Source organism: Poromitra crassiceps (assembly GCF_964638095.1).
Source record: "Poromitra crassiceps genome assembly, chromosome: 4".
NCBI classification, from domain to species: Eukaryota; Metazoa; Chordata; class Actinopteri; order Beryciformes; family Melamphaidae; genus Poromitra; species Poromitra crassiceps.
This window is the reverse complement of record NC_139626.1, coordinates 42751490-42763989: the sequence shown is the minus strand read 5'-3', so window position 1 is coordinate 42763989 and position 12500 is coordinate 42751490. Positions and strand designations below refer to the sequence as shown.

The following is a 12500-nucleotide window of genomic DNA, read 5'->3' as shown; positions in this document are numbered from 1 at the left end:
AGGAGAGAGAGAGAGAGAGGGAAGAAAGAGAGGAGAGAGGGAGGGAGGGAGGGAGGGAGGGAGAAGAGGTGAAGGAGCAAGAAAACCAGAGAACACACAAACACCTGCGCAGTGAGGAGGGAGAGAGGGGGAGAGAGAGAGAGAGAGAGAGAGAGAGAGAGAGAGAGGGGGAGAGAGTCATCCTCAGGGCTTTTAACCACACTGCAGCTACTTATTATGTGGCCAGTAGCTGTGCTAACGTCAGCATGCTGACTGTCCTCATGGCTGAGGTCATGTGACATGTCATGGCTGAGGTCATGTGAGCATCTCGTCACTCCAATGTGGATGCTTTTCATCTTTGTCTCTTCCACACACTGTAGGCTATGTCGCTTTTCCTGGGTTGAGAGAGGTTCAGACGTTCAGGCCTTGTGAAACTTTCAACCCAAAGTCAGAGAATACATGGTGGTCAAGTTGAACACATGATTGTTTTTCTTCTCAAACCTTTTCACATCAAGGACCCCCTAAACGGACACAACTTAGACCGTGGACCAGCTAACCATGGACCCCCATCTGATCATTCTTTTGTCCCAGGGTCCCCCTTCTGATACGATTTATTGCAGAAAGCGTATGGAACCCGTGACCGAAATAGTCACACATTGTCATTGTGTTCCTACTTATGGATGGAATTATAGGGAAAATGAATTATTCCCCTTTTCGCTGGGGACCCCCTGGAACCCCCTCAAGGACCCCTAGGGGTCCCCGGACCCCACTTTGAGAACCACTGATTTAGGAGATGCATGCAAGGATTTTACTTGACAGCAGCAATATAATAGAGAGCGTACAGTACATAGAGAATAGAATAGACTAGACTAGAATAGAATAGAATAAAGGAACAGTTCACCCAAAAATGAAAATTACGTCATCATCTATTGTATATAGCATTATCTACTCACCCTCATGCCTGTTGAAACACATGTGAAGTTTGTCCATATACAGTAACACACAGGGAGGTTGCCTGCACAACTGCAAAGAAAACCAGTCCCCATTGAGAGAAAAGTCCCCGTTGACTGCTTTTCTTTCGCTTTCATTTTTGGGTGAACTGTTCCTTTAAGGGGCGGTGAAGCCACCTGCATGATTTGAAAGTTAAATGTGCACGCCTAAGTCAAACCTTCATGCAAACATCACATCATTTAATCCATGTAGTTCCATCATCGCTTCTGACTGACGTCTCCTGCCTTCCTTGTGGCATCCCTTTCAACAGATAACCCCAACCTATAATATCTGTAATTACACCCAACAGCCAAAGACCACATGATAAAGCCTATCGCCTGCATGGTTTTTAACAGATCATTACACTCATCGACACCCGAGGGTGCTGTGTGTCTACCAAACCGCATGTACGGCCACTTATCTTGTGGCGATCTTACACCTGGCAATTATCACTTTACCTGCTGCCCTGGAAAGTTAAGTCTTTCTCTCTCTAGCATGCACACAGAGAGAGAGAGAGAGAGAGAGAGAGGAGAGAGAGAGAGAGAGGAGAGAGAGAGAGAGAGAGAGAGAGAGAGAGGGAGAGAGAGAGAGAGAGAGAGAGAGAGAGAGAGCAGGAAACTGAGAAGGGAACGTATAAGAGGCAGATAAGAGCTGAATGAAAAGCTGCTGGAATTCAGCGCCGGCCAACTCCAGCTAACGCCTCCTAAAGTGTAGAGACAGACCCACAGCACACAATGCCTGGGCCGCTCAGCGCTGTCACGCACACTAGGGATGTCACGATACTAGAATTTCTAACTTCGATACCGATATACCCAGGGAAATATCGATAGGCGATACCATTTTTAGTATTCATACTTCATCGATACTATCAATACCTGTTGCAAATGAGTATTGTATCCATTTAAAATTAGTAGTATTCATACTTATCGATACTATCAATACCTGTTGCAAATGAGTATTGTATCCATTTAAAATTAGTAGTATTCATACTTATCGATACTGTTAAATACCTGTTGCAAATGAGTTTTGTATGCGGTAATTTCTTTTGTATTAATACTTATTGATACTATCTGTACTTTTGACAACCCTAACGCACACCGGGGCCACTCAGCGCTGTCACGCACACCGGGGCCACTCAGCGCTGTCACGCACACTGGGTCACTCAGCGCTGTCACGTACCCCGGGTCGCTCAGCACTGTCACGTACACCGGGTCGCTCAGCGCTGTCACGCACACCGGGGCTACTCAGCACTGTCACGCACACCGGGGCCACTCAGCGCTGTCACGCACACCGGGGCCACTCAGCACTGTCCCGCACACCGGGGCCACTCAGCACTGTCACGCACACCGGGGCCACTCAGCGCTGTCACGCACACCGGGGCCACTCAGCGCTGTCACGCACACCGGGGCCACTCAGCGCTGTCACGCACCCTGGGTCACTCAGCGCTGTCACGTACCCCGGGTCGCTCAGCACTGTCACGTACACCGGGTCGCTCAGCACTGTCACGCACACCGGGGCCACTCAGCACTGTCACGCACACCGGGGCTACTCAGCACTGTCACGCACACCGGGGCCACTCAGCGCTGTCACGCACACCGGGGCCACTCAGCGCTGTCACGCACACCGGGGCCACTCAGCGCTGTCACGCACACCGGGGCCACTCAGCACTGTCACGCACACCGGGGCCACTCAGCACTGTCACGCACACCGGGGCCACTCAGCGCTGTCACGCACACCGGGGCCACTCAGCGCTGTCACGCACACCGGGGCCACTCAGCGCTGTCACGCACACCGGGGCCACTGACAGCACACCGGGGCCACTCAGCGCTGTCACGCACACCGGGGCCACTGACAGCACACCGGGGCCACTCAGTGCTGTCACACACACCGGGGCCGCTCAGCGCTGTCACGCACACCGGGGCCGCTCAGCGCTGTCACACACACCGGGGCCACTCAGCGCTGTCACGCACACCGGGGCCGCTCAGCGCTGTCACGCACACCAGGGCCACGGTGACAAACCCTCACGCTGTACAATCAGCCCGCACACCTGCTCTGCACCGAGCGGCAGGCTGGAATTACACCCGCAAACAAAGGAGAGAGAGGAGTGTGAACAGAGAGACAGAGCGAGGTGTGTGTGTGTGTGTGAGAGAGAGCGAGAGAGAGAGAGAGAGAAGAGACATGGATGAGGCTGTGTGTGTGTGTGCGTGTGTGTGTGTGTGTGTGTGTGTGTGTGTGTGTGCGCGCGCGTGAACGTCTGGCTACTCTGTCTGTTTTGTGAATGGGATCACAGAGCCAGCCAGGCCCATGGAACATTCCATTCCAGCAGGGCAGGGGTGTGTGCGTGTGCATGTGTGTTGTTGGACATTATAGAAAGAAGAGGAAGTCCGCACACTGTTGACGCTCCAGCGACCACAATTTTAATTAAAGCTCATACAACGTTTCGACCCCTTCGGGTCTTCATCAGGTATGATGTTGTTGCGGGTCTTCATCAGGTATGATGTTGTTGTTGTTGTTGGACATTATCATACTGTAGTATAGTAGATTCTGTGGCCCCAACGCACCCACATTAACTTTCCTTCCCCTCGTTTTACTTACACACACCCACACGCACACACGCACACACACACACACACACACACACACACACACACACACACACACATCACACCACACACACACACACACACACACACACACACACACACACACACACACACACACACACACACACACACACACACACACACACACCTTACCTCTTGGCCTGCAGTCCAGACAACTAGCCCATTGTGTGTGTATAGCAACAGGTATGCAAGAGCCTGTTTGAGAACAGGCAGTGTGTGTGTGTGTGTGTGTGTGTGTGTGTGTGTGTGTGTGTGTGTGTGTGTGTGTGTGTGTGTGTGCATGTGCATGCGTGTGTGTGTGTGTGTGTGTGTGTGTGTGTGTGCAATCAATCGATCTAATCCTGCTAAACGAAAGCAAAAGACACAAACAGACAAAAGCAGGCGAGAATAGGAGGCGGAGGAGCAAAGTGCAGGTGAAATGAAGCATTATAACAGCATTAGTGTGTGAGTGGAAGCAGGGCGGAGGAGAGAGAGAAGAGAGGAGAGGAGAGAGGAGAGGAGGAGAGGGGGAGGAGAAGAGAGGAGGAGAGGAGAGGAGAGGAGAGGAGAGAGGAGAGGAGAGGAGAGGGAGAGGAGAGGAGAGAAGAGAGGAGGAGAGGGGGAGGAGAAGAGAGGAGAGAGGAGAGGAGAGGAGAGAGGAGAGGAGAGGAGAGAAGAGAGGAGAGGAGAGGGAGAGGACAGGAGAGAAGAGAGGGGAGAGAGGGGGAGGAGAGGAGACGAGAGGAGGAGAGGAGAGGAGAGGAGAGGAGAGGAGAGGAGAGGAGAGGAGAGGAGAGGAGAGGAGAGGAGACGAGAAGAGAGGAGAGGAGAGGGGAGGAGAGAGGATGGGATGAGAGAGGGTTCACTAGTGTCACCACAGAGGGAGGGATGGGGGGAGGAGAGAAGGAGAGGAGAGAGAGGAGTGGTGATAGAGCCTTCAGTTAGTGGTCACCTGTTTCAACCCAGTCGCCAGAATAAAACGCTGGCATTTTACATTTCCTAAACCATACATACAATCTCAACATACATTTGGAACAAAACGGCAGTTGATTTGAAAATCTCACCGCCTTTCCAACCTTTAAATGCCAATAACACAACTTTGGTTATGGTTAGTCAAGTAAAACAACTTCATTAACACTAGGGTTATGGTTTGGGTTCGACTTAACTAACAAAAGCATTAAATGTATGGTTGAAATGTAGACTATGCCCTCCATCCAACACTCTTACTGGCCACCTGGCTGTTTACACCTGTTCTGACTCACACTCTTACTGGCCACCTGGCTGTTTACACCTGTTCTGACTCACACTCTTACTGGCCACCTGGCTGTTTACACCTGTTCTGACTCACACTCTTACTGGCCACCTGGCTGTTTACACCTGTTCTGACTCACACTCTTACTGGCCACCTGGCTGTTTACCCCTGTTCTGACTCACACTCTTACTGGCCACCTGGCTGTTTACACCTGTTCTGACTCACACTCTTACTGGCCACCTGGCTGTTTACACCTGTTCTAACTCACGCTCTTACTGGCCACCTGGCTGTTTACACCTGTTCTGACTCACGCTCTTACTGGCCAACCTGGCTGTTTACACCTGTTCTGACTCACACTCTTACTAGCCACCTGGCTGTTTACACCTGTTCTGACTCACGCTCTTACTGGCCACCTGGCTGTTCACACCTGTTCTGACTCACGCTCTTACTGGCCACCTGGCTGTTTACACCTGTTCTGACTCACACTCTTACTGGCCACCTGGCTGTTTACACCTGTTCTGACTCATGCTCTTACTGGCCACCTGGCTGTTTACACCTGTTCTGACTCACGCTCTTACTAGCCACCTGGCTGTTTACACCTGTTCTGACTCACGCTCTTACTGGCCACCTGGCTGTTTACACCTGTTCTGACTCACATTCTTACTGGCCACCTGGCTGTTTACACCTGTTCTGACTCACGCTCTTACTGGCCATCTGGCTGTTTACACCTGTTCTGACTCACGGACCACTTGAAAATCTCAAAAGTGTTCGCGGCCCACACCCGACCATAAACAGTACGGAGGCCAAATAATGCATTAACGCCGAAAGGAGCTGTCCATCAGCACCACACAGAAATCAGAAACTAAAAGTGAGGGGCTGTCTGCAATAGGCTAATTAACTAATAATTGATTACAAATTAAATCATTTGGCGGACCACTTGCTATATACATCCGTGGCCCAGCAGTGAGCCCTGGCCCACGGGCTGGGAATCGCTGGTTGACACCATGCCACATTTTCCACAAGAGAGAGAAAATGCACAATATGTTTTACTTATTTATTTTTACTTTTCAAAATGGGAGGAGAGATGGAAAAGAAGGCGGCGACTACTGGACCACAACCCCAGGCCTGTCAGTCCTGATTACATTCACACTAATGGTGTTTTGCTCGTGTTCCCTCTTCCACAGGACTTCAGTATTATGTCCTACCAGCCTACTGCTCCTTTACTACCGCTTTCTTTCTTTCTTTTTTTACATCCCACCATTCCAAGCCTCCCTTCGTCACGCTGCTGCTCAGACTTTGGTCCAATCGGAGGAGAGAGAGAGAGATGGAGGGAGAGAGAGGAGAGAGAGAGGGAGAATGAGAGAGAGAGGGAGACAGGAGAGAGAGAACGGGAAAGCGGGGGAGAGAGAGGGAGAGAGAGAGGGAGGGGGAGAGAGGGAGAGAGAGATGGAGGGGGAGAGAGAGAGATGGAGGGGGAGAGACGAGAGAGGGAGAGGATAGAAAAAGAGAGGAAGAATGCAGCCATTGTGCTTTCCAGGTGTGTGTGTGTGCGTGTGTGTGTGTGTGTGTGTGTGTGTGTGTGTGTGTGCGCGTGTGCGTGTGTGCGTGCGTGCATGTGTTTCTGACAAATAGAGAGGGGGAAAGAGAGCGAGGGAGAGGGTGATCAGATCTTGTTACAGGTGTTTCATAAACAACACAATAGTGCTAACAGGCTCTCCTCTCCCTCCCTCCCTCCCTCTCTCTCCCTCCCTCTCTCTCCCTCTCTCCTCTCTTTCTCTCTCAGCTGGATTAGTCTCTATACTTTGCTGTTTTAGTGTTGGTGGATTAGATGTATGCCTTTGTTTCCCACACACACGCACACACACACACACACACACACACACACACACACACACACACACACACACACACACACACACACACACACACACACGATTAAATCTGTGCTTCCTCATAAGAAGCATGAGATGATCATGTGACAGTCATGTGACAGCACCATATGTGTGTGTGTGTGTGTGTGTGTGTGTGTGTGTGTGTGTGTGTATTTGAGTGTGCTGTGTGTTTCTGCTATTTCTCCTCCAACGCAGTATGACCTCCCTTTAGACAAATCAGCTTCCTGATCTTATTAAAGAAACAGTTCAGCAGAGAAAACCAGTCCCCACTGACTTCAGCTGTACTCTACTGAAGTCACTGGTGACTGGTTTCCTCTCCAATGGTGCTGGCATCCTCCCTGTGTGTTAAATGGACAAACTTCACTTCTGTGTCTCAACGGGCACGAGAGTACCACGACAGAATCTTCACTTTGTTGGGCGAACTATTCGTCGAAACGTCTATGGGTTGAAAGAGAGAAAGAGATCTATTCTTCTCTGCCACCTAACTGTAGCCACCACTGTTTCCCACTGGCACCTAACCTGCCCCCCCCCCCCCCCCCCCCCCAACTCCCCTCCACCCCCCCCCCCCCCCCCCGTACCCGCTCCCCTCCCCTCCTCTCGAAACTAGAGCAGGCCCCAGTACGAGTGCTGACAATTAAGGCCGCTGGATACTTGCTGCCGAAACACACTTCAGCCGCATCGTACACTTCGCACAACATAAAAGCAGAGAGATAGCCTACCGGTATACTGTATATTTGTGTCTTGGATGACTCCCTGTGATAGCCTATATATTTGTGTCTTGGATGACTCCCTGTGATAGCCTATATATATGTGTCTTGGATGACTCCCTGTGATAGCCTATATATTTGTGTCTTGGATGACTCCTTGTGATAGCCTGTATATATATGTGTCTTGGATGACTCCCTGTGATAGCCTATATATTTGTGTCTTGGATGACTCCCTGTGATAGCCTATATATTTGTGTCTTGGATGACTCCCTGTGATAGCCTATATATTTGTGTCTTGGATGACTCCCTGTGATAGCCTATATATCTGTGTCTTGGATGACTCCTTGTGATAGCCTACTGTTATCGTTGATGGACTTAAAATGAACTTTCGCTCATCTGGCTGCAGCGATGTGACAAGGCCGACGGAGGAAGAAACGATCTCAGCAGAGTATAGTGAAATACTAACCTAAGGTTTTCTACACGCTTGTTAACAATTCACATAAGTACCTATATGAGCACATAAAACACATTATAACATGAGTGTTAAGTTTTCATATATATATATATAAGAATTACAGAGAGGGGGAAAACAGACAGGAGCCAGAATATGACCCTAGGCTTAACGACACAGCCTCCGCTTTTAGTTTATATATGGAGGGGGCATCTGATACTCTCTGGGGTTTATTTTTCCTTCTCCTCCAGCTCTCTGTTCATTGACAGTAATATGGCTATCATTCACCCTTTTTAGTAAGAAATGTGGCGCCCCTACTACTTGATACCCTAATTGCAGCCCCCTCTTATATATATATATGAAAACTTAACACTCATGTTATAATGTGTTTTATGTGCTCATATAGGTACTTATGTGAATTGTTAACAAGCGTGTAGAAAACCTTAGGTTAGTATTTCACTATACTCTGCTGAGATCGTTTCTTCCTCCGTCGGCCTTGTCACATCGCTGCAGCCAGATGAGCGAAAGTTCATTTTAAGTCCATCAACGATAACACTACAGTATATATTTGTGTCTTGGATGACTCCCTGTGATAGCCTATATATTTGTGTCTTGGATGACTCCTTGTGATAGCCTATATATTTGGGTCTTGGATAACTCCCTGTGATAGCCTATATATTTGTGTCTGGGATGACTCCCTGTGATAGCCTATATATTTGTGTCTGGGATGACTCCCTGTGATAGCCTATATATTTGTGTCTTGGATGACTCCTTGTGATAGCCTATATATTTGTGTCTTGGATGACTCCCTGTGATAGCCTATATATTTGTGTCTGGGATGACTCCCTGTGATAGCCTATATATTTGTGTCTGGGATGACTCCCTGTGATAGCCTATATATTTGTGTCTTGGATGACTCCCTGTGATAGCCTATATATTTGTGTCTTGGATGACTCCCTGTGATAGCCTATATATATGTGTCTTGGATGACTCCCTGTGATAGCCTATATATTTGTGTCTTGGATGACTCCCTGTGATAGCCTATATATTTGTGTCTTGGTTGACTCCCTGTGATAGCCTATATATATGTGTCTTGGTTGACTCCCTGTTCCTGTTCCTGTCATGGAATGTGATACAGTGAGTTGCCAGATAAGATCATTCTGAAAAGTGGTTCATCTCTTGAACCAATCTCTAATAAAGCCACTCAGCGTCTTTGAGTCCTTGAAAAGCGCTATAGAAAACTAGGGATGGGCATTTCTAGCAAAAACACTATTCGAAATTCGCTGGCCAAAGTCGACTTTTAATCGAAATTCGAAAATAAAAAATAAAATGTAAAAAAAAATAAAAATGTATTTTTTTATTTTATTTTTTATTTTTATTTTTGTGAGTGAAATGTTGCATTGTCTCCCCTGATTCTAAGTATAGTCGAATCGCTTGGTTTGAGCAAGTAAAACAATTTGTATAAGCATTTTAAGCAAGGTTTATGGAAAAATGAATGGCAGATGAAATCCCATGAAGAGGGAGAGGTTGCTTATAAAAATTGTTTTACTTGCTCAAACCAAGCGATTCGACTATACTAAGAATCAGGGGAGACAATGCAACATTTCACTCACCCCAAAAAAAATTTTTTTTTCTTTTTCTTTCAATAAACGAATTTCGAATTTCAATAATAAAAGTCGACCTTGATAATAACAACGATTATTCGAAAATTCGAAATTCGATGCCCATCCCTATAGAAAACACATGTTTATTACTGGTTGGCTTTCCATCCAAAGGTATGGTCATTTTTAACTGGATTTTCAGAAAGTCGCCATTGTGCGCGTTTCCATCCACGAGGCGCCACCAAGTGGAGTGATGAAAAGAGTGCCAGACACCAGTCAAACGAGGGAAATTAACCCCGTGTTCTCTGAATGAACGTGAGGTAAAGAGAAAACATGCAGGAGGAAAACATGATGGAAGGCTTGGTGAGCACACTGCTGTCTGCCTCTGCTGATCTGCTAACATTTCACCAATATCCGATATGTGCGTGCCACTGTCTTGCTATGAAAAACATACACTATTAATTTCAAGTTTCTTGATTATACAGAGGTACGTAAAATGGATCACCAGGCCCCACTCTTCAATCCCGCAGTCTTCTTCCGTTCAAATTGCATGGTTTTTGAATGGAGTTTGGCTAAAGATTCGCTTAATCTGTTTCCACTGCACTTACAGTATCGCATTTTCCTTTCATCGATACACCAACTTTTCCACCTCCCTCAAGCGTAAACACTTTTTTGCAATATTTTGAGGTTTGTTCAAATTTTGCAGCGTTTCCAGTTTCCACTCAGGTTTTTTAATGCGCAAATTGAAAATGTGCATTAAACAGGTGGATGGAAACCCACCTACTCTCTCCACTGGCTGCTAGTGGAGACATGCAGACTGGAGGAGCCGGGAATCGAACCACCGACCTCTTTTATCCAAAGCGATTAGTGGATGACCCGCTCTACCTCTTGAGTTACAGCCGCCCAAAACAATTCTGATATCAATATATTGGCAGATATTCTTATATTATATATACACATTTATTATAATATATATATTATATTATATTATATTATAATATATATATATATATATATATATATATATATATATATATATATATATATATATATATATATATATATATATATATATAATTATATATAATATATTATAATATAAATATAAATATATATAATTATAATTATATATTATAATTATATTATATATACACATTTACATTACACAACTTTTTTGCAATGATCCCTCAAACAGATAGATAGATACTGTAGAAGATAGATAGATAGATACTGTAGATAGATAGATAGATAGATAGATAGATAGATAGATAGATAGATAGATAGATAGATAGATAGATAGATAGATAGATAGATAGATACTGTAGATCGTTAGTTGCAGCTCTAGCCACGTGTCAGTCTCATCTGGTCTGACAGGCACGCACACCTTTCACACACCTTAAACTGGTCCGACTATTTACAGTAAAGGAAGTCTGCTGTCTGAGACGTAGGACACGCACACACACGTGCGCGCGCACCATGCGAACGGGAGTGCAGAGAAGGGTGACTGAGTCAAGTGGAGACTGTGCCTCATACATACAGGCTGGTGTGTGTGTGTGTGTGTGTGTGTGTGTGTGTGTGTGTGTGTGTGTGTGTGTGTGTGTGTGTGTGTGTGTTAGAGGTGTCCTCTCTACTACAGGTGATTGTCAGGGCAGGGTAATGTCATACTGTAACTGTAACTTATCGCTCACACTCCAAGACCTCTAAACCTTCTATAGCCCCTTCTAAACATGCAGTGAACTCCTGATCATTACCAGACGTTAGCCGGGGTCGGCCTGCATGTTTAGAAACACTTATCTGCTGTGTGCGGATCAGTACCACCCGAGAGCCCCTAGCATAAGGTCCGTGTCGCTGGCAGAGCGGCTGTAGTTTAGCAGCTCCCAGCTCATGTTCTGGAGCATGACGCCTGGGCGGGTGGTTAAATGGCACATTACAAAGCATTAATGTCCCCGTGCTATTTAATAATTTCATGAATGGACGTAGTTACGTGGCTGGATTATTTGGAAGAGAGCCAAATTGGTGAGTAAACAAGTAAAAGTTGAATCGTTTGTTTTCCCCCCATCTGCCAGTTTGGAAATACAACAAGGAGATGAAATACTACTGCATTAGGCTAGTATTGGACGATAAGTGCCCGCTATTAACGTTCACGTATCGTTCGCACAATCGCGTGATACTGTCGCATTACATGTACATAATCGAGACATATAGCCTAACTTTTGTGGGGAGAAATAAATTGAAAAGTAGTCAGATATGACTTGAATGCCACTTTTAAAATCATCCACCGTTTAACGTTAGGGCGACCACTATTTTGAGACCTTTGAGCGCTCACTTTTTGGCACATTGCCACCCCACGTTATCGCCTGAATGCGTCGGAATGCATCGGGAACTTCGCAGTGAGACGTGTGCATTATGGAATAGTGGAGAAAAGTGTTGGGCAGAGATCTAGAAGAGATTTAGAAAGAAAAATCCCTCGTGTCTAGAAGGGTAAAACCGGCAAATATCCTGCTCTGACTAACCGGCCATGGTCCAGACTTCATGTTTAGAAGTGGCTTGTGGCTCTCTGTAAGTTTAGTGAAGCTGGGGCCTCTTCAGATTATTCACAGACTGTTATCAAATTATTTCTCTGCCCCTGCAGAGCTTAGTACATAGTGAAATACTCATAATTTAGCAGCCTCACACTCATTTTACATTTAGCAACATTTTGTAAGAATCGTTTTAACAAGGTGTCTATTTAAAGAAAAATACTGATCACCTCCAAAGCATTTACACTCCCGACTGAACAGTTAAAGACATGAGCATCTGCTGAATTTAGAGGCTTTGGGCATTTCTACTAGACTACAGTCTGGGTCAGTGATATAGTACTGGCTGTTGGAAAGACAGCTGTCCTGGGGGGAAATCAGCTGGATAGCCACCTTTGTACACACAAACACACACAACTGCACACACACACAACACACGCACACACCACAACACACGCACACACACGCCCGGCCATACGTACACACGCACACAACACACAGCCTCTAAA

General features: G+C 46.5%; 1 protein-coding gene across 4 annotated transcripts in view; it reads right to left on the bottom strand.

Annotated features, from left to right (window-relative positions):
• Positions 1–12500, bottom strand: part of rbm47 (RNA binding motif protein 47) — a 56549-nt gene that overhangs the window by 42519 nt on the left and 1530 nt on the right. The window lies entirely within an intron of this gene.